General features: G+C 43.4%; 1 protein-coding gene across 5 annotated transcripts in view; it reads right to left on the bottom strand.

The window, feature by feature from the left end:
• Window positions 1–20,989, bottom strand: part of PSD3 (pleckstrin and Sec7 domain containing 3) — a 492,335-nt gene that overhangs the window by 364,543 nt on the left and 106,803 nt on the right. The window lies entirely within an intron of this gene.

The following is a 20,989-nucleotide window of genomic DNA, read 5'->3' as shown; positions in this document are numbered from 1 at the left end:
GTTCTTGCCTGGAGAATCCCGGGGACAGGGGAGCCTGGTGGGCTGCCATCTATGGGGTCGCACAGAGTTGGACACGACTGAAGCGACCTAGCAGCAGCAGCAGCACATGCTAGTAAAGTAATGCTCAAAATTCTCCAAGCCAGGCTTTAGCAAAATGTGAACCATGAACTTCCTGATGTTCAAGCTGGTTTTAGAAAAGGCAGAGGAACCAGAGATCAAATTGCCAACATCTGCTGGATCATGGAAAAAGCAAGAGAGTTCCAGAAAAACATCTATTTCTGCTTTATTGACTATGCCAAAGCCTTTGACTGTGTGCATCACAATAAACTGTGGAAAATTCTGAAAGAGATAGGAATACCAGACCACCTGACCTGCATCTTGAGAAATCTGGATGCAGGTCAGGAAGCAACAGTTAGAACTGGACATGGAACAACAGACTGGTTCCAAAGAGGAAAAGGAGTACGTCAAGGCTGTATATTGTCACCTTGCTTATTTAACTTCTACAGAGTACATCATGAGAAACGCTGGACTGGAAGAAACACAAGCTGGAATCAAGATTGCTGGGAGAAATATCAATCAACTCAAATATGCAGATGACACCACCCTTATGGCAGAAAGTGTACAGGAACTCAAAAGCCTCTTGATGAAAGTAAAAGAGGAGAGTGAAAAAGTTGGCTTAAAGCTCAACATTCAGAAAACGAAGATCATGGCATCTGGTCCCATCACTTCATGGGAAATAGATGGGGAAACAGTGGAAACAGTGTCAGACTTTATTTTTGGGGGCTCCAAAATCACTGCAGATGGTGACTGCAGCCATGAAATTAAAAGACGCTTATTCCTTGGAAGGAAAGTTATGACCAACCTAGATAGCATATTCAAAAACAGGGACATTACTTTGCCAACAAGTTCCGTCCAGTCAAGGCTATGGTTTTTCCTGTGGTCATGTATGGTTGTGAGAGTTGGACTGTCAAGAAGGCTGAGCACCAAAGAGTTAATGTTTTTGAACTGTGGTGTTGGAGAAGACTCTTGAGAGTCCCTCGGACTGCAAGGAGATCCAACCAGTCCATTCTGAAGGAGATCAGCCCTGGGTATTCTTTGGAAGGAATGAGGCTAAAGCTGAAACTCCAGTACTGTGGCCACCTCATGTGAAGAGTTGACTCATTGGAAAAGACTATGATGCTGGGAGGGCTTGGGGGCAGGAGGAGAAGGGGTTGACAGAGGATGAGATGGCTGGATGGCATCACTGACTCAATGGACATGAGTTTGAGTAAATTCTGGGAGTTGGTGATGGACAGGGAGGCCTGGCGTGCTGCAGGCCACGAGATCGCAAAGAGTCGGCCATGACTGAGTGACTGAACCGAACTGAACTGAAAGGTTAGAGCATCCAAACCAGAAGCCAAAGCAGGCATGGACCACCAGCCTAAGAAAAAGACTGACGGGATGCAGGGAGCAGGACTCACCTCATCACCAGGCAGACTTGTTGTCAGCCTGCTTTAACTGTGTGAGCGCAGAGGGAAGAGCTGAATCCACGGCCTGTTTAAAAGCCCCTGGAGGCCCACTCTCATTTTCCCACCACCTGCTACCCACCTACTCAGCTGTCTTCCTGAAAGCACACTCCCCTGGGAAGGGCACGGCCAGGGGGAGACGAGGCTCCAGCACAGAGACGCAGAGTCCCCACTCCACCTGCCACTAAAACTGAAGGCAGAGGGAAGGGTATGTGAGCAAGGCGCAGGCCAACACAAAGGACTCTTCCCTTGATCATCTGCATCTTGGGCCCCATCTTACGGTTGTCTTCTAACCAAATGCCCCTTTCAGGAACTGAGCCTGCCCTGGCTTATTCACAATATGTTATGATTTATTACAAATGGGAACAGTGCCTTTTTTTTTTTTTTAATGTGATGTAGAAAGTCAGGGGCTAGGAAACTAAGATGATAAACCTTCATTTGTAACACAGCCTCCATAAAACTAAAATAAGACACAGGGATCAAGTGTTCTTGACTGCTTCTTCATGAAGGCACCAAGTAACTAAGGTGTTGGAGAACTTCAAAGAAAGAATTTAAAAGAAAACCAGCAATCAAACATTACATGTTCACAGCACACCCTCTGCCTTTCCCACCATTTTGTAATCAGTAATGACAGAGGGCGAGACCCTTGATGGCAAGTTGCAGACCCAGGGATCTAAGTCTACCTTCTGCTTTTCTCTTTGCCCTGCTGACTACCACCTACCTTCCTCGGGCTCTGGATCTGTGCGCTCCTGATAGTCTTTAAAACTAATAAAACGGACAACATAAAGGTCCAGGTTTTAAAAAGAAAAACACATGTTAAGCCTCAGAATACACGTTCTTACTTGCTACAGGTCTCACCTTCCACACGCTGACAGCAAGTCAGGATTCAGGCTGGGTAAGAAGAGGGAAAGCTGGAAAACCACAGAAAACTTTAAAAGTCAGCCCAGCATAATTGGGACCCCTGGGAGGAAATCAACCAGACTCTGAATAGTCAACCAGCACTCACAGATGCTCCTCTGCAGACTCAACACAGCGGAGGAAGGCTCGGTACTGAGAACAATCACAGGGGGTAGCAAAGCAGTCAGAGACTACAAGCTCACTGCGAGTGTTCATAAGTATTTTTGCTGAGTCTTTCTAAACTCAGCAACCTCAAAAAAGCCCTGAAACCTTGGCAGAAATAACCACAAATTACATAAACGAAAACTAAGTATCAGCCTCATCACCAAAACTAAGCTTCACAAACATGGGGGCATCTTCAGTTATTTCAAATTTTCCACTAACTTCTGAAATGAAATTAAATTCACTCTAATTTTTTAAAAAACGTGTCATTTGGCACTTTGAAGAGATGGAAAAATAGGTGCTAACTGTAAATTCAGGGTGGGAATCATGAAAAAGTATTTTCTCACCTGATTTGCTATAGCTTTATTTCCCTTAAGTAGAAAGTCACCCCTGGATGGTGGCTATGTATTTTAGGGGAAAATGTAATACCTAGAACTGGGTCTTACAATAAGCATGCTAAAGACTGTTCTTGATTAAGGTAAGAAAACCAGCCATAACTTTCTTCTCAAAAAAGGTATGTGAGCAATCAGATACATCAGTTTCTATACACCAAGCGTAAGTTATTTACCCGATAAATACATTTATGTCTGTATGTATATAGAAAATTACTGCATGTATGGAGAAAAAAAGTGCCCCTGGGCAAACACAAACATTCTGAAAGTCAAAAATCTGGCCTGTAATTTAAGCTTAACTAGCACATGAAATATTAGGAATAATAGTCTTTATTATAGACCAATAAGCGTTAATTTCTATAAGAAAATATATGGCCCACCAAAATCTTACCAAAGTAAACCCTCTCCAAGTATGGGCCCCTCTTAAAAGACACTGAATGGTCATGAGTTTGACATCACAGAGAAAATTAGAGGAGTCGTGTCATCCCCGTGGGAAGCATCTGGGTCTGCCTGCAGGACATGAACCCTGACCAGATGACACCAGCATCTCCTGCCTGGTGTTAACAGATGCCCACTGTGAAGAAATGCACACCCGCTGAGGTCAAAAGATCTACAAAGCGTGTATCTGTCTGGCCAAGGTAAAGAAGAACACCAAAGATAACCAGAATAAAGTCCTAAAAACAGAAACTGAACAAAAATTCCAAGTCCAATTTCAGATAAATAATACTAGTTATTCAATCATCCTTAAGAAACTTTTCATTTTAAAATGATACAGAAAAGTATCGTTTTTTACAGTATTAATAGTAGAGGCATTTCTCAGTGTCCTGACAAGGAATTTGCCCAATTTTCCAGATTGCTCGGCATCCCAGATCAGGCAAGTCTGATGGACAGTCAACGGGTAAAAGGCACGAACTGACAAGGGGACCTGGGTTTTTACTTCAGAAGATCTCCCCTCTTTAAACTTAAACATTGTCAGGATACCCACACTGTCTGTAACTCTAACTAAAGTGTGCTCGTCTTATATTTTTTTTAGTTGGTTTTTACAAAGATAAACTGTTCGTCATAAGCAAACATGACTAAAGTTCTCAGAAACAACTGCTTACGTAAGCAAGACAAAGTAAACAATTCCCGCCAGGCCTTTAGGACCTTCAGGTCCCATTAGGTCAGTTACCTCTTCAGGGACACGGAGCTGTATGCGGTGCCCCGACAGAGCCCATCAGTCACAGCTCGCTCACGGGAGCCAGGGGTGTGAGAACTATCTAGTGTGATTCACACTCGAGAGAGAGAGCACGGAGGAGCACACTCTCTAGAGCAGCATTTCTGCAGGCCCAGGGCGCCTGCAGCACAGTTCCTGGGGTGCCTGTGGATACACCGCAGGCTGCGGAAGGCCTCAGGCCTCTGGTCACACTCCTGAAGCGGGGCAGGGGAAGCTGACTTTGTACCTGATGGCCCCACCGGATGCTCAGGTGTGCAGGAGTGTGAGCGCTACCGTTCCGGAGCTCTGTGGGGTATACAAGTAAACCTTCAAAAAGACCAAGGAACGGCAGGACAGCCGACAGCAAGGAACGGAGCCCGCTCCTCTCAGGCCACCTCCACCACCCCTACGACACAAAGCACAGGCACAGAATACCTGGGGAAACGCACTCGGAGGCTTCCTGGCTTGTCGTGGGCATTTTACAACTGATGTTAAAGCTGTTGGTTTAACAGTGGTTTTAAACTTGTGCAGTGGCTGAGAACAATAAAGCCATAACATTGCTTTCGGACCCAAGGAATGCAAGGAATACAGCGTGGGGAAAATCTCCTGCTACACTTAACTAGGCCAGGTCGTCCTCACAAACACTGGATGTTCAACAGACAGACGTGAGCTAAAGAATAAAGCGCGAATGCAAATTACCTTTGTTCTTGTTCTTAGGCACAGAACACTGGAGAATAAATGATTCACCAAAGGTTTTTGCACTTTGTAGTTTTAAAGACATTCACCCTACGCCCCACCCACCCACTCACGTATCCCACAGTCTGATCACCAGAGCTTCTGAAGATTAGAGGCTTGTTCTATTTTTACACCTATAATTGGAGTATAAAATTAATGTGATAAGCAGTATTTTTATGCTGAGTTTGAATAATATTTAGTGCTTTATTATTATGAAGACTTAGTTTTAAGAATGCTTGTTTGGGCTTGCTGGAAACCTAGGAACTGACTTGTTTCTGTGGAAAAGTAAACGCAGAGGTCCAAATAATTACAAACTTGAAACTCACATATAGAAGTCAGAGATTACCTACATATTCTATTTACCGACACATTTACCCGAGGCTGATAGCTCACATCAATTTATGAACAAAGATTACTGATGTAACTGATTACAGATCCCTAATTTTGCTGAGAATAATCAGTTTCTGTATAAGAACAAATTAATTAAAAACATAAGGAGTGATGGTATTAACACTTCCTTTATTTGAAACACCATAATCCAGCAAACACATATTCAAAAGACAGAAAATAGATTTTTCAGAATGGTCAAAGACAAACAGAAAAAACAGGCAGAAGACAAAAACAGCCTTTTTAAGAAATACACAGTTAAAAATGATCAATATATATTAAACAATGTTGAACAAACCTTGCTAATAATCAGTGAAATACCAATTTTTAAAACGTTACCAAACTTTACCCATCATAATGGTAAAGATTAAAATATTTGACAATAAGATAATTTTCTCATGTAGAATCAACAGTAGTTTATCTTTTGAAAAGATAAAGGAAGATAGCAGGCGAAGCACTTAGAAATGCCTGGAACATTTTAAGTGTCCAGGAGATGTCGGTTGCCGCTGTTAACATTATCATTATTACTGTATTACTGCATTATTCCTGTACTTCTTGGTTTACACCTCTCTTACCTGTTCAACTATAACCCCGTGGAGCATAGGAATTAAGTGTGTTTTTTTTAATAACATAATTGTTTTTCAAGGATATTGTTGATATATTCTCATTTCAGTAATATGTCCTACCATCTTGAATATGCAACAGTATATCATACGACTATAACAAAATTTATTAATTTATCAATTTCTTACTATTATACATAATACTGTAGTGATCAACTTTATACACATTTCTTTACATTCTTTTCTGATAATTAGTTCAGGAAAATCTCCTAGAAGTGGAACTGGGGGTCAAAGGAGCTGTGTTCCAGGGAGCCTGTACAAATAGTGTAGGGTCTATGTGCCCAGTCATGTCTGAAACCCAAACCAGTTCTCGGCATATTTAGACACCTAGTCAATCAGATGATGGAAGTAAAGGGAGGAAGTTGAGAAAAATGATTTTTCTGGGAAAACGTTAGCATTTGAAGACAGGCAGGCCACTGCGGAAGTGCAGAACATGTTCAGCTAGCCTGACTGCGGGACAAAAAGGGAGATTAAGCAGAATGAGGCAGATCAGAGATTCTCCCCCTGCGGTGGGCTTCCACACACGTGCGGACCTTGCTGCAAGTCTAGCGCTGATGCCATGGTCCACACAGGGGCTGAGAGTCGGCATTTCTAACACGCTCCCAGGTGATGCCGAAGCTGCTGGCCCATGGATTATACTTCAGTAGGAAAGAAGCAGATGACACTAAGAGGAAGGTTAGCAACTCAAGAGTTTCAAATGTCAAGCTAAGCAGTTTGGACTTTTGTATTCAATTATTTGATAGTCAGTTTTAAGTGGGGGCATATAGAAGATTCTGAGCAAGAGAGATCTAATCACCAGAGGAATTATACAGAGTGAAGTAAGCCAGAAAGAAAAACACCAATACAGTATACTAACGCTACTGCTAAGTCACTTCAGTCATGTCCGACTCTGTGCGACCCCAGAGACAGCAGCCCACCAGGCTCCCCAGTCCCTGGGACTCTCCAGGCAAGAACACTGGAGTGGGTTGCCATTTCCTTCTCCAATGCATGAAAGTGAAAAGTGAAAGTGAAGTCGCTCAGTCGTGTCCAACTCTTAGCGACCCCGTGGACTGCAGCCTACAGGGCTCCTCCATCCATGGGATTTTCCAGGCAAGAGTACTGGAGTGGGATGCCATTGCCTTCTCCATACTAACGCATATATATGGAATTTAGAAAGATGGTAATGATAACCCTGTATGCGAGACAGCAAAAGAGACACAGATGTATAGAACAGTCTTTTGGACTCTGTGGGAGAGGGAGAGGGTGGGATGATTTGGGAAAATGGCATTGAAACATGTATAATATCATATAAGAAACGAATCGCCAGTCCAGGTTCGATGCAGGATACAGGATGCTTGGGGCTGGTGCACGGGGATGACCCAGAGGGATGGTACGGGAAGGGAGGTGGGAAGGGGGTTCAGGATGGGCAACACATGTATACCCGTGGCAGATTCACGTTGATGTATGGCAAAACCAATACAATATTGTAAAGTAATTAGCCTCCAATTAAAATAAATAAATTTAAATTTAAAAAATAAATAAATAAAAAAGAAAAGTCCTGATGTCGGTTACCTACCAAGTCTTTCTTAGGAGATGGCTTGTTCTGTTTTATCACTTTAATATTTTCTCAACTTTGGTTAATACTGTATACGAACTTGAGGTGACATATTCCTCTCCATATTCCTCTCTAGACTATTTTTTGATAATGGAAGAGACAATCAACAAATAAAAACAAAAGGATGAGGGTTTTGCTCTTCCCTGACCACCCAATCCCTACCTTCTCTGGCCCACTCAGCAGAGGACATACCTCTAAAGCTACTGATCACTGCTTCATCACTGTTTCTAGTGGCAACCAAGGGGTCCTGTTCACAAAAATGGTACAGGAATTACCAACAGCCAAGTCTCCCCCACCGTGTCCCCACTCCCAGATCATGATTCCAACTCCAGCTACTTCAGATGCAGCAAGAGAGGAGTGCCATTCATTAAGAAACGATATGGAGCATGCATCGACCACCTCAACATGCCTAATCCTCCGAGTCAACAATGACTCAGGAAAGTAGGGTGACCGACTGCTCACAAAGGAGAAATGACTCTAACCTAGGGAAACACAAAGGTAAGAAGAGCCTCAGCAGAGTCCAAATCCCGGAGAGCTCCTCCCACGCCAGCCCACCCATCTCTGCCCTCTCCACGCATCACAAGCACTGGGCCAGAAGCCAGCTCTTGCAGAGTTTCTTTCCACTCCTTTATTACAACCTGGGAACAGATGGGGGTGGGGGCAGTGGGCTGTAAAGGAGAGATGGAATTGGGGAAGTAGGCTGAACTCAATACGGATCTCAACCCCTGTGGGGGACATCCTCTCATCCTCACAACAATACTTCAGAAAACCCAGCAGTTTTCAAGCCTCCCATGAGGCTCTCGAGCAGGAAATCCCTGCCTGCCGAAGCTCATGAGATCACCCAGTTGATAATGAATGCGCTGGCACGTGGGCACAGAGTAGGTACAGCCAGCATGATTGAGAAACACAGCGACCTCTGCACTGGCAAAGAAGTCTTAGGTCGTGACCCTGGAGGGAGACTGCAGGTATGCAGATGCGATTCGGAAAAGGTTCTTCAGATGTCAGAGCAGTCACAAAATAAGGGAAATCATAAAACAATGGAAAGCTGGCCAATACAGAACAACTAACCTGAATAAAGACAAATTATGAACACAGATCAGGAAATGTGCATATACACTACGGATCACCGTTGATCACTAACTGACAATAAAATGCTACTTCCGTGACGCTGCTAACATAACAGGGCTGTTACAAATGGAGGGTGCTAAGTCACTGTTCCACTCTACGTATGTAACTAATACATCCCAGTTAGATCCATATTAGAGTTCCAAGACTAATTGAAAAGAATAATGAAGATGATTTAAGAAGCTGAAAATGAGACTTCTGGAGGGAGTAAAAGGACTTAGCAAATGTGAAAAAATTCTGAGTGGTAATCGTACTCCTAAAGACTAAAAGTTAGAGAGAATATAGTAAATATTAACAGACATTTTACAGCTCCACTCAAAAATGGAAAAATTCAGCAACAAAGGGACTTCAGCTAAATATGAAGGAGAACTCTCTAAGGGTAAGCACTGTTAATGAAGCAGTGATAGAAGCAAAACTATCCTTTTTCATTAGTCAACTCCTTTACATGGTGGTTACAATGGAGCAGCAACATAAGACAGAGACGGTTACAATTTAAACTATCTAGAGACAAAAACACGAAACAGAAGAGTCCTAAAAATTATATATATACGGACAGAATCTGTAGATCTAAACCGTCCTTTGGAGAGGTCTTTAAAACTGCCACAAAGGTATTTCATTTGTCCTGAGTCAAACAGCATGATAAATCAGGTATCTGCCTCACAAAACTGTTTCTAAGTCCTAGTCGATGGGGTCGCCCCTGCACCGCCCTGAGCTCACGCCTGCAGGGCACTGGCGTGGCCCGCTTCCCTGAGGAACCCTGTAAAACTGACAACACTGAGTTTCATTTCACAAACGTTTTATATCAGCTTCAAAATGAAGATAGGTCACTTACGATTCTCAAAACACCACCACACCTATCTGAAATTCCCTTTTAAAAACCCTCCAAGATTAAAAAACCTAGAAATCTTAGCTTTGCTTTCAAACTGGGAATCTATGACAATACGAGACATATAACAAAAGGGATGGGGGGCGGGGGGTGAGGAATAGTGTTTTCATGGGAAAAAGTGGCAAGTCATATTGCTTAATGGATCCCCAAAGAGATGTCTTTTTTTTTTTTAAACTGGGTGATACAGTTATTCCGGTCTGACTATCAAGTTGGTACTTGAACCATTCCACAGCATCCTAAAGTTCAAACACCTCTAAATGCTGAAGAACTTACTAGCCTAGACAGCTTTTATTGGTTAAAAAAAATTTTTTTAATAAAAAAATTTATTTATGACTGCAAGCTATGAGCCAGGCTGTTTAATAACTTTAAATGTCTTATCATCTTAACCCTCACAAACCCTTGAGTTCTATTGTCACTCCTGTCTCAAAGACAAGAAGACAAAAGGGTTAAAGGCCACTGCAGGCAACCAATGGAGCCAAGATCTGCATGATCTTTGAAAAAGCTATGCTTAGACACTGTATGTTTTCCCAGACATTACAAACCACAGAGAATTTGACCCCCAAAATTCTGCGTCTGAAACAAAAAATTTCCTTCAAAGCTTCTCTTAGGAACATAACATGTTCTCATGGGTTCCTAGTTTATGAACCTTATTTGGGTTTTCTTCTTATTTTATACATACCTGACCAGCAGCAAACAAAGGGCAAAACATCAACAAGACAAACTCAATTATCTTTTTTTCAAAATTGTTCAGAAAGGTAATTAAAGGCCATCAAAACATTTAAAAATCAGAATTAGCGACTAGCTCTTTACATTTATCTTGCCCAGGAATTTATAAGAAATAGGGGACAAGCGAAACGAACAGGCGGTAGCAATGTTCCAGGCGTAAATAATTTATTAACAGCACTCCAAATTTAATGGGATAGCAGTCGTTTTAAGGCTTTGCTTATAGCTAAAACATAAAGGCCGCATCACTCCAATATGAAGTGCACGTGTCGCTGGAAAGAGCAGGAGATGTCAAGGTGCCCCATCAGAAGGGCCGCTCAGCCCAGGTATTCCATACCTGGACCGTCTGCCCGCTGTCTCTGGGTGGATGCTGGGACCTGCTTTGGGCAAATTAGCCCCATTAGGTAGGCCTTCTTCAAGTACAGAGGAAATAAAGTTACCAAAAATATGGAACTTACACATTTCGGTACTTGCTACCATAAAAAAAGAAAGGAAAAATACCTCATTGAGAAGATGGCACATATATGCACAGCTTCTACCTTATTTGCCTGTATTTACAGGCAAAATAACTCAAAATGAGTTTAAGAAGTACTTTTTTCCCTCATCTTAAAAAAATTTTCAGTTGGAGGAGAATGGCTTTGATGTGCTGGTTTCTGCCATACGTCAGCACACATCAGCCACAGGTACACAGACGTCCTCTCCTTCTTGAAACTCCCTCCTGCCTCATCACTCCCCTCTGGATTGTCACAGAGCACCAGATTTGAGCTCCCTGTGCTATACAGCAAATTCCACTGGATATCTATTTTACACACAGTAATTCACGTTTCCATGCACTCTCTCCATTCATCCCACCCTCTCCTTCCCCCACTGTGCCCGCAAGTCTGTCCTCTACGTCTGCATCTCCTGCACGTGCACGCGCGTGTGTGTGTGTGCACACATACATGTGCACGCACACACAGTCATTCAGTCATGTCCGACACTTTTGTGACTCTTTGGACTATAGCCTACTAGGCTCCTCTGTCCATAGAATTTTCCAGGCCAGAATACTGGAGTGGGTTGCCATGCCCTCCTCCAGGGGATCTTCCCGACCCAGGGATCAAAGCCCCATCTCCTGTGTCTCCTGCAGCACAGGCAGATTCTTCATCTGCTGACCCATCTCCAATGCTGCCTTGTATATAGGTTCATCAGTACTATTTTTCTAGATTCTATATATATATATAGAACTGTGTCCTCTTTATATATCGTGACTCTTCATATACATAAAGAGCCATGTCCAACTCTTTGCCACCCCACAGTCTGCAGCACACCAGGCTTCTCTGTCCATCACCAACTCCCAAAGCTTGATCAGACTCATGTCCATCAAATTGGTGATGCCATCCAACCATCTCATCCTCTGGCATCCCCTTCTCCTCCTGCCTTCAATCTATCCCAGCATCAGGGTTTTCTCCAATGAGTCAATTCTTCGCATCAGGTGGCCAAAGTATTGGAGCTTCAGCTTCAGCATCAGTCCTTCCAATGAATATTCAGGACTGATTTCCTTTAGGATGGACTGGTTGGATCGCCTTGCTGTCCAAGGGACTCTCAGGAGTTCTTTCCAACACCACAGTTCAAAAGCATCAGTTCTTCAGCGCTCAGCTTTCTTTATAGTCCAACTCTCACATCCATACATGACCAGTGGAAAAACCATAGCTTTGACTAGATGGACCTTTCTATGTGTTGATATAAGATATTTATTTTTCTCTTTCTGACTTACTTGTAAGAAACATTATTTTCTAATTCTAATTAATAACTTCTTTACACTGAACAAAACAGTGTTCTACTCCTTAAAATCTGAAGCGCTTACTTTCTTACTTCAAGGGTTGGGTTGCCTAAGATCCAAGTCATAGCACAGGCTTCTCCTTAAAGCTACCTCATGAGCAACAAGCTACTCTTTAACTTCTCTAAGCAAGGAGTCCCTTGATCTCCAAAGCTGCCCAAGTGTTGACTGGCTCGGAACTGGCTGTTCTTTTCCAGAGAAGCACAAAAGACTCCTGTGTCTACGAGACTCTCAACTCCCTTAGTGCCAGAGGTCTCCATTTTACATCCAGGCCACCCTTTCGCTTATTTTGAAAAGCAAAGAAAACATAACAGTACAAAATGATGCCTATTTCTTCATTGGGCTACATAACATAACTATTATGATAATTAGTGTTGCTTGTAGGTCAGACTTTTTGCTTCAAAATATTTCTTTTAAATCCCAGCCCTAAAATGTTTAAAGCAGACCACTAAAAAGTGATTTGCACGACCAACTTATTTGTCATTGAAGCTCAGCTCATAAAAAGGTTCATTCATGTTAAAAAGCTATTTTTAAATGTGCTTAATTCACTGCTTAGAGTCCACTGACAATTAAGCATTATATTTCAGTGGACTTTTAAATGCTTAACATTATATTTCTCCCATCTCATTTCCACCTCCCCCAATTCTGCCATCCTGAGTATCAACATTATTTTAAACTTTGCTGTTTTCTGTTACAGTAGCTTCATTCATTGGTCCTTCAGAAATACTGTCTTTCAGAACACCCCGGCATCTGACTTTTAAACTCAGTTATGACAGTCAGGATTTACTTACCACATCCTGCCAAAGCCCAAGGGCAGCTTTTCCAACTGAAATCAGGCAACATCTACCTACGAGGAGGCAGCCATGCCCTCAGGAACCACCATCCCTACCGGGCCACTGACAGAAGGTCCACAAGCTTTACTGGCAAGGCCAGGTCCTCTCCCGCTCTGCAGTGACAGCAAGCGTCATACCCCCTGATGAGAATGACCCTCACACTGTCTGAATGACAACTTATTGCCTGTGGAGGGCACAGGAATAAACTACAGTTTAAGAAACCAGGACCACCTACATAGCTACTGAGGGGCCTCCCAGGTGACGCTGGTGGTCAAGAGCCCAACTGCCAGAGCAGGTAGACCTGAGAGCCGTGGGTCCGGTTCCTGAGTTCGGAACATCCCCTGGAGGAGGAGATGGCAACCCACTCCAGTATTCTTGCCTGGAGAATCCCATGGACACAGAAGCCTGACAGGCTGCAGTCCATAGGGTCGCACAGTCGGACATGATTGAAGCAACTTGGCACGCACACACAGTTACTGAAGAAACTGAGTCCCCACAAATAGACATGAAGCTGTAAAATGCAGTAAGAGGGCTACAGGGAAAGTGTCCAGTCCAACATGCAGCAGTCAAGCTCGCAGGACGCTGGGTGGCAAGTTAAAACATGCAAAGCTGAAAGGCCTACCTGCGTTTTGACACATGGATATTTGTGGCCTATAGATGGCCCTCGGGCTTAATACAGCACTGTACTGTGTAGAGCAGAACAGAACAATGGAAGCTTGATGGCCAAAGACTGGCTAAACTCCTGGTGACTGAACACTTGGTGTTCTCCATGCCCGTTTCTCTCAAAGAGGTTAATGCACCTTGCTAGCATGATCTCATTAATCCTTACACCACCTGACGAGTGGAGGAGGCAGCAAGTATTTTCATCTTCCTAGTTAAAATGAGAAAAAAGGAAAAGTATGCTGTGTAACTCTTCCCAGGATTACAGCTGGCACATAGTCCCACAGCCCGGGGAACCACTGATGTGACTAGAGTACTGTAGTGGCTGGAGTACACGGGATTACTTCAAAGGACACGCCTCTCCCCAAGAGAACATGGGTTTCCTAATCAGGCAGCTACGTCCTATACATTTTCCAAACCACTGCCATTCCACTTCTCACAAGGTGTTTACATGCTCTCCTGGACTCTCAAACAAAGTAGTTTTTAAACAGGCACACTTCCTCAGACCGCTCAGCTTGCAGTTAGGCCCTAAACCATGCTTCTCATCAGGGATTCCTCAGACCCTCAGGGTTACTCAGCAGCGTGCCATGGGGTACGCAACCCCTCAACCAACAGGCATGTTTTCTTGGAGCTCCGTTTGAACAGATGGTCACTTAAAACCTGATTTTTATATTAGAATTGTTGTATTTTTGGAAATAGAATACCAGATTGGCAAGAATTTCTTAAATGAGTCGAACAAGACACGCTGCCCTTAGGAACACTGCTTTAGGGCTTCTCAGCAAGCAGGGCTGGGGGCGGGCTGGGAGGGAGCCACCAGTATCTTGCTAATTGGGACAGTTCAGGAAGAATGTTTGAGAAACTCTGAAAAACAGAACTAAGAGACTTCAAAAAAAAATTATTCCAAATCTACCTGCCTGGCCTAAACATGCCAGGTGGATGGGAAGACATCTTTCCCCAAAGGCTTTACTTGGCTTTCTTTTTACAGAGACTCTAAGACCTTCAGAGGGGAATTCCACCTCAGCCCTTCACAAAAGTTATGTTAAGACTACCAGTGACGTGTGCTTACCCGCCTACCCAGACATTAAAAGTCACTTATTTGGTTCATTTAACAATTTTTAAAATGCCTAACGTACGTCACGTTCACCTGCCAAGGCCTTTGACTCCCAGGACCATGTTCTATTTCAAGTGGAAAGTTAGTAAATACAGGAAAGGCAAATGACCACGTACGCTGGTAGCAGTTAATTCCTTTACACCAACTAAAGCACCCACTAACTGCCGAACAGTCGCACCATCGGGTTAGTAACCAAAGATGAAGGCAGGCGAAAGGAACCTGAAAACGCAGTCAGGATTAGGTCTCGGGGCCACTCAGATGTTCCCTGAAGCTCTGGGGGAGCTGCTTCTCATATCCAAGAAGTTCAGCAGGAAGCTAGTGGACGATCTAAGCCTGAATCACCCAAACTAAACTGAAAACCCCTCTGAGGAACTAATAGAGCAAGTGTAACCTCAGGAGACATTCATCTGGGCTCCTTAGCTAAAACAGATCCAGATTTATGAAAGAACCAAGAGGCAGAAACACACGTCCATATTTTTGAAACTGAAGGAAGAAGACCCAGGTCCTCAACTGTCTTAGCACCCCCGCAGGCCCCTTAGAGAAGGTGGCAGACACACAGTCCCTTTCTCAGGGGCCAGGAAGGCAAACACAACTCCCACACTCCTCTGCTAAGATCAGAGTCTCCATCCCAACTCAGAGAAACCACACCCAGTCCAGTTCTGACCAATGAGGATACTCAGACCTGGAGGAAGGTTTCACAAGAAGACAATGAAGTCCAGAAGTTGATTTAAAACCAAACTGCTTATGTCTAAATGAACTGTCCTCATTCAAACAGTCACCTTAGGGAAGCCACACAAGGAACCCAGAGCAAATCATTTAGAAATCCTATCCTGAAATAACTTCCAAAACCAGTTTTCACATCATATAAGACAGGAAGTTTCTTAATAGACACACCTCATGTCTCACTGAAGAAAAACTTTTCCCAGCTTGCTATAACATGGCTTACAGAGCAAGCTTTAAAAGTTATGGTCTGACTCAAAAATAAAATCCACCCACAAAAAATTAAAGGTCTGTCACCGCTGAGGATAAATCATTAAAATGTAATGGAGGATATAAATGCAATTCCAAAGGGAAAAGATCAATAACATGTTGAGCCACCACCACATCAGAAAAATAAGTACACAGTCTCCCAAAGTGCCTACTCTGGAAAGGATAACATTCATTTAAATCTTTAAGTTCCAATATACAATTTATTTAGTTTATAAACTTTGGGGGTGCAATGCCTTCCAGAATGGCTTGCGTTACTGGATCCATTTATTATCAGATCTAAGTTTTCAAGTTACATCACAGTTATGCAATCTTTTAAAAATCCCTTCCCCATGAATATTTTTTGTTCAGGTGTTCCATGAAGTGAAAGTGAAGTCGTTCAGTCGTCAGACTCTTTGCGACCCCATGGACTGTGGCCTACCAGGGTCCTCTGTCTATGGGATTTTCCAGGCAAGAGTACTGGAGTGGGGTGCCATTGCCTTCTCCAGGGTATCTTCCCAACCCAGGGATTGAACCCAGGTCTTCTGCATTGCGGGCAGATGCTTTACCATCTGAGCCACCAGGGAAGCCCATTAAGTTCCATGAAGTACACTATCTTAATTATATCCTGAAAACTAAACAGCTAAATTTAGATGCAACAGGGAGTTAGTTTAAAAAAAAAAAAAAATGACTACAGTATTATCTTCAACTGCATAGAAATCCAGAGCACAATGTAAATTTGTGGGATGTCCACAAAACATTACCAATTCCTGGTGCAGGCAGACTCAGAAATGAAATACAAACTATCCAGGTTTGTTTCAAGCCTTGTTTAAAATTTATTTTATATCAATGGTATCTTATTAGTGGCCTTTTCTAAAGAAAGATCACATGATATTTGTTCAGTGTGTGATATTCACAGAAATGGACTAGTAAGCAGGAAAAATTCCCACTAAGATTTTTAGGAATGTAGTGAAAAACCACATTAATCAAATGAATTGGATATTCTGAATGTTCATCTTTAATGAAAATTCAAAATCCAAATTGTTTTAAGGGCTCTCTAATTACTACTACTCTTGGCTATAATACTCCATGGGCTTCCCTTGGGCCTCAGCTGGTAAAGAATTCGCTTGCAATGTGGGAGACCTGGGTTGGGAAGATCCCCTGGAGAAGGGAAAGGCTACCCACTCCAGTATTCTAGCCTGGAGAATTCCATGGACTGTATAGACCTGAATCCCTATTAACTTACCTATAATTTAAAGTGCGTGTGTGTGTGCTAAGTCACTTCGGTTGTGTTCAACCCTTGTGACCTCATGGACTATAGCCCACCAGGCTCCTCTGTCCATGGGATTCTCCAGGCAAAATACTGGAATGGGTTTCCAAGCCTTCCTCCAGGGGATCTTCCGGACCCAGGGATCAAACCCACATCTCTTATGTCTCCTGCATTGGCAGACATGTTCTTTACCACCAGGACCACCTGGGAAGCCCACGATTTAAAGTAGATGGGTGTAATTTAAAGTAAACCCAGGAATCCCCCAAAATTTGAAAATTATAGTCACAAGGAATAAACATTCAAGTGCAAAGGATGGATTATTAGTATGGATCTAAAGGCACCACAGACACAGAGTCTCCATAGGAATGGCCCATGGGAAACTATTTTTAAACACTCCAAATTATACAGAGCTTTAAGAATTTTAAGTTTATTACTGCTAATACTAAATATATATATATATATATATACACACACACACATACATATATATGTATGTATATGCATTATGCCTAATTATTGATAAGTATCTAGCTTTCTGAAATGAGAAATACAAATACACGCTAAGTAAAAAGAAAAACCACCCTCTTCCCCCAGTATATCCAGTCGCTGATAAGCCAATGCTTCTCATTTTCTTTTAGGATTAGAGACCTTCTGTGGGGCTCAGTAAAACTTTCAGCAGTTCTAATTAGATTGTAACCTTTCTATGAGCCAGTCAGAGATGATTTTATCCTTTCATAAACATTATCCACATGCTAGCTTTCAACATCTTGGCAAGTTCCTTGTATAAAGTCTTTTTTTTTTTTAAACAGTACCTGCTTTGAAAGGGTCAAAAGTTAAATCTTTCCTAGAAGATACCTCTGAAAATTAATCAGTTAAGGATGTGAAGAAATAACTCCTAACCGCCACATATATAGCACTACCCACCCAGGGAGTGTGCCCCTTAACAAGTACCCGCAAATCTCAGATGTGCTTGGGGAGGAGGACCGAGCACCGGAACCCTCTACCATGACCTGAGAACAGTCAAGTAATGATGCACCTGTCCAGGTTCCGGGTTAAAAGCAAGAAACTGACTCAGGTCAGGTTAGGCAGAAAAGTGTTTACCGGCAAGATTGTGGGTAGCTTACTGCCTGCAGGAGGGCTGCAAACTCAGGCTCAGGCTGGGGCCACGGAAGGCAAAGTCCAGCCAAGGTCCCAGCCCAGAGCAGCCTCCCCTGGGGAGCTCTACCGAGCCCTGCTTCACCACTGTGACCTCGTTCACCCGGCGTTGCACTGCAGACTCAGTCCACAGGATACTGGCCCATCACCTGGCCCCGCTGCCCAACAGGCTAAACAGGCCAGAGCTTGGCACTCCTCTCCTGAGAACTCCATGCTGGGGGAGGTGACACGTGCAACCCAATGGCCACAGATAGGCCCGGGAGGGCCTGCCAGCCTCAGGCTTCAGCCAGCTTCTCACCTGCCTCTGATTCTCAGGAAAAGGGGAGGAGACCAGGCACAGAAAGACAAACGTCAGCCACAGAAGGGTCCAGAAGAAATTATGTGTAGGGGATCTTCCAGTATGTTCCATATCTTCCACAGTATGTTCCAGTATGAACATACTATGAAGAGCTACAGTAAAGATTTAGTGCTTATCGCACTAAACAGAGAAGAAAGGTATGAATCATGCTGATACAAATAATGAACGATGAATAGCCTATTTCCTCAATCTGTTTTCATAGAGAATGATCTAATGGAAGCCACTCATTAAAACAAATGAAATACAGTTTTCCTCTGTCAGTGAGGCTCCTCCTTTATTTACGTACGTGTTAGATTCATTTATCTACCTAACTTAGGCATGTGAAAACCAAGTGCATTGATTTTCCCCAATGATACCAAGTCAAACATCGTTATAATATTTAGAGCAAACACCAGGAGAGAAGGGGAGAATCTATAAGAAACTGTCATGTGCAAGCAGAACGGACATTTTCTGATAAGAGAACAAACATGGAATCAACAGATAGAATCCGCACAGTCAGAGTTTGACTCAACATTCATAATTCCTCCAAATACGTGAAGGAACCCAATGACAGAATGAGTAACTTCCATAGCAAAGCAGCGAGCTCACAACCACTGGAAGTACAGGAGCAGATTAGGCAGCTACTGTTAGGAACGCAACACGCTATGTCGTGTCTTCCCCACGTTCCCGACGGGATGGTATTAGGAGGGGCCTTTGGGAGGTAATTAGGCCATGAGAATAGAGCCCTCAGGAATGGAATCAGTGCCCTCATAAGAAGAGGCCAGAGAGCTGGGTAGCTCCCTTCCCACCATATGAAGACACAGCAAGAGAAACAGCCCCTGTGAACCAGTTAAAGAGCCCTCACTGGAATCTGACCATACAAGCACCTTGATCTGGGACTTCCAACCTCCAGGAAGGTGAGAAATAAATGTTTATTGTTTAAGCCCCCCGGTAGGTATTTGTTATAGCAGCCCAAAATGACTAAAACAGCATGAAAACTGCCAGCACTAAGGAGGCAGGCTAGTTGGTTCAGACTTCTAAAGTCCTATCCAACTTGGGGTCTAAAAATCTGATTTCTATAATCTCGGGGGTGGGGGGTAGGGGTGGGATTAACAAGATAAAATTCTGAATTTGTACTAAAGTAATAGACCAAATATAGGATGGGGCTTCCGTGGTGGCTCAGACGGTAAAGAGTCTGCCTGCAATGCAGGAGACCTGGGTTAGGAAGATCTCCTGGAGAAGGGAATGGCAACCCACTCCAGTATTCTTGCCTGGAGAATTCCACGGATAGAGGAGCCTGGCGGGCTATAGCCCATGGAGTTGCAAAGAGCCGGACACGACTGAGCAACTAACACAGGATGGGGTAGACCTGCGTATTAAAGGCTTGCACAGGTGACTACCTAACCCAATCTTCGATTCTATTAGAAGGGTAGAGTCCAGTACATGGCAGTCCTGAGTTCATCATGGTGTTGCCCATTTTAAAAGGATATGTGCACACATGAAAGTGTCTAGACAGTAGTGACCAGGATGGTAAGGTGTCAAAACTGTCATAGGAGGAGATTCAAGAGCAGACAAGGATGACGATGTAAGAAAAGAAAAAGGACGTGTGTGAGTCCGCCCAGGCTGCTGTAACAAGATACCAGACTAGGGGCTTAAGGACCAGGCTTCAGAACGTCCTGCTAGCGCTGGAGGCCGGAAGTCCAAGATCAGGGTGCCTTCAGGGTTGGTTTTAGTGAAGCCTCTATTCCTGGCTTGCAGTTAATCACCTTCTCACTTTTGTCCTCATAAGGCCCCTGCAGACAGAGAGAAATCTCCAGTGCTCTTCGTCTTCTTTGTGAACACCAGTCTTACAGGATTAGGGCCCACCCTTATGACCTCATTCAACCTTGATCACCTCCCTGAAGGCTCTGTCTCCAAACACAGTCACGTAAGGAGTCAGGGCTTCAACATATGAATTTCGTGGGGGACCACATTCAGTCCAACCTTAAGTATATGAAAGACTAACTGAAAAGGAAGCTGATGTAGTCTCTATTACTCTATAAGGCAAAATGAGAAACAGGGGAAGGCTACTAGAGTTGGACTAGATGAAGTCGAAGTTTCTTTCAACTCTAACAACTATGACAACAATTATTATTTACAGGATAAGTTATTGGGCACTTTCACTGAGTCTTTACACCCATTCTGAGGTAAGTGCTACTATTATGGCCATTTGTTGTTCTTTATAAATTAGGCTCCCTCTTGCCCAGTGTCCCAGTGCTGGCAAGGGGCAGAAGGAGCCCCAGTCCAATGCCAAAGTCACCACTCAGCTCTGAACATTAACCTGAAGAGCCTCCCCTAAATTAGTAAAAGATAGTAAGTACAACTGAGGAAATAACTCCAATGATCACCAGAAAATCACCCAGAAGAGAACACTAGCAACCACATCACCACCAATGCTTATTTTTCTTCCTAGAGACCAGCTGTTTCCTTACAGGGTCAGAGTTCATCTCACCACACAGCAAGGAGGCAGGCAGTATTAAGCCTTCCTCAAACTTGTACCAGGACTAAGAACATCCGGGGTCAGAATTCAAACCAAAGCCTAGGCTATTGCACATGCAAATCACTTACATCAACTATA

This window comes from Bison bison, unplaced genomic scaffold (genome assembly GCF_000754665.1).
Source record: "Bison bison bison isolate TAMUID 2011002044 unplaced genomic scaffold, Bison_UMD1.0 scf7180017864236, whole genome shotgun sequence".
NCBI classification, from domain to species: domain Eukaryota; kingdom Metazoa; phylum Chordata; class Mammalia; order Artiodactyla; family Bovidae; genus Bison; species Bison bison.
This window is presented reverse-complemented; position numbering and strand designations above follow the sequence as displayed.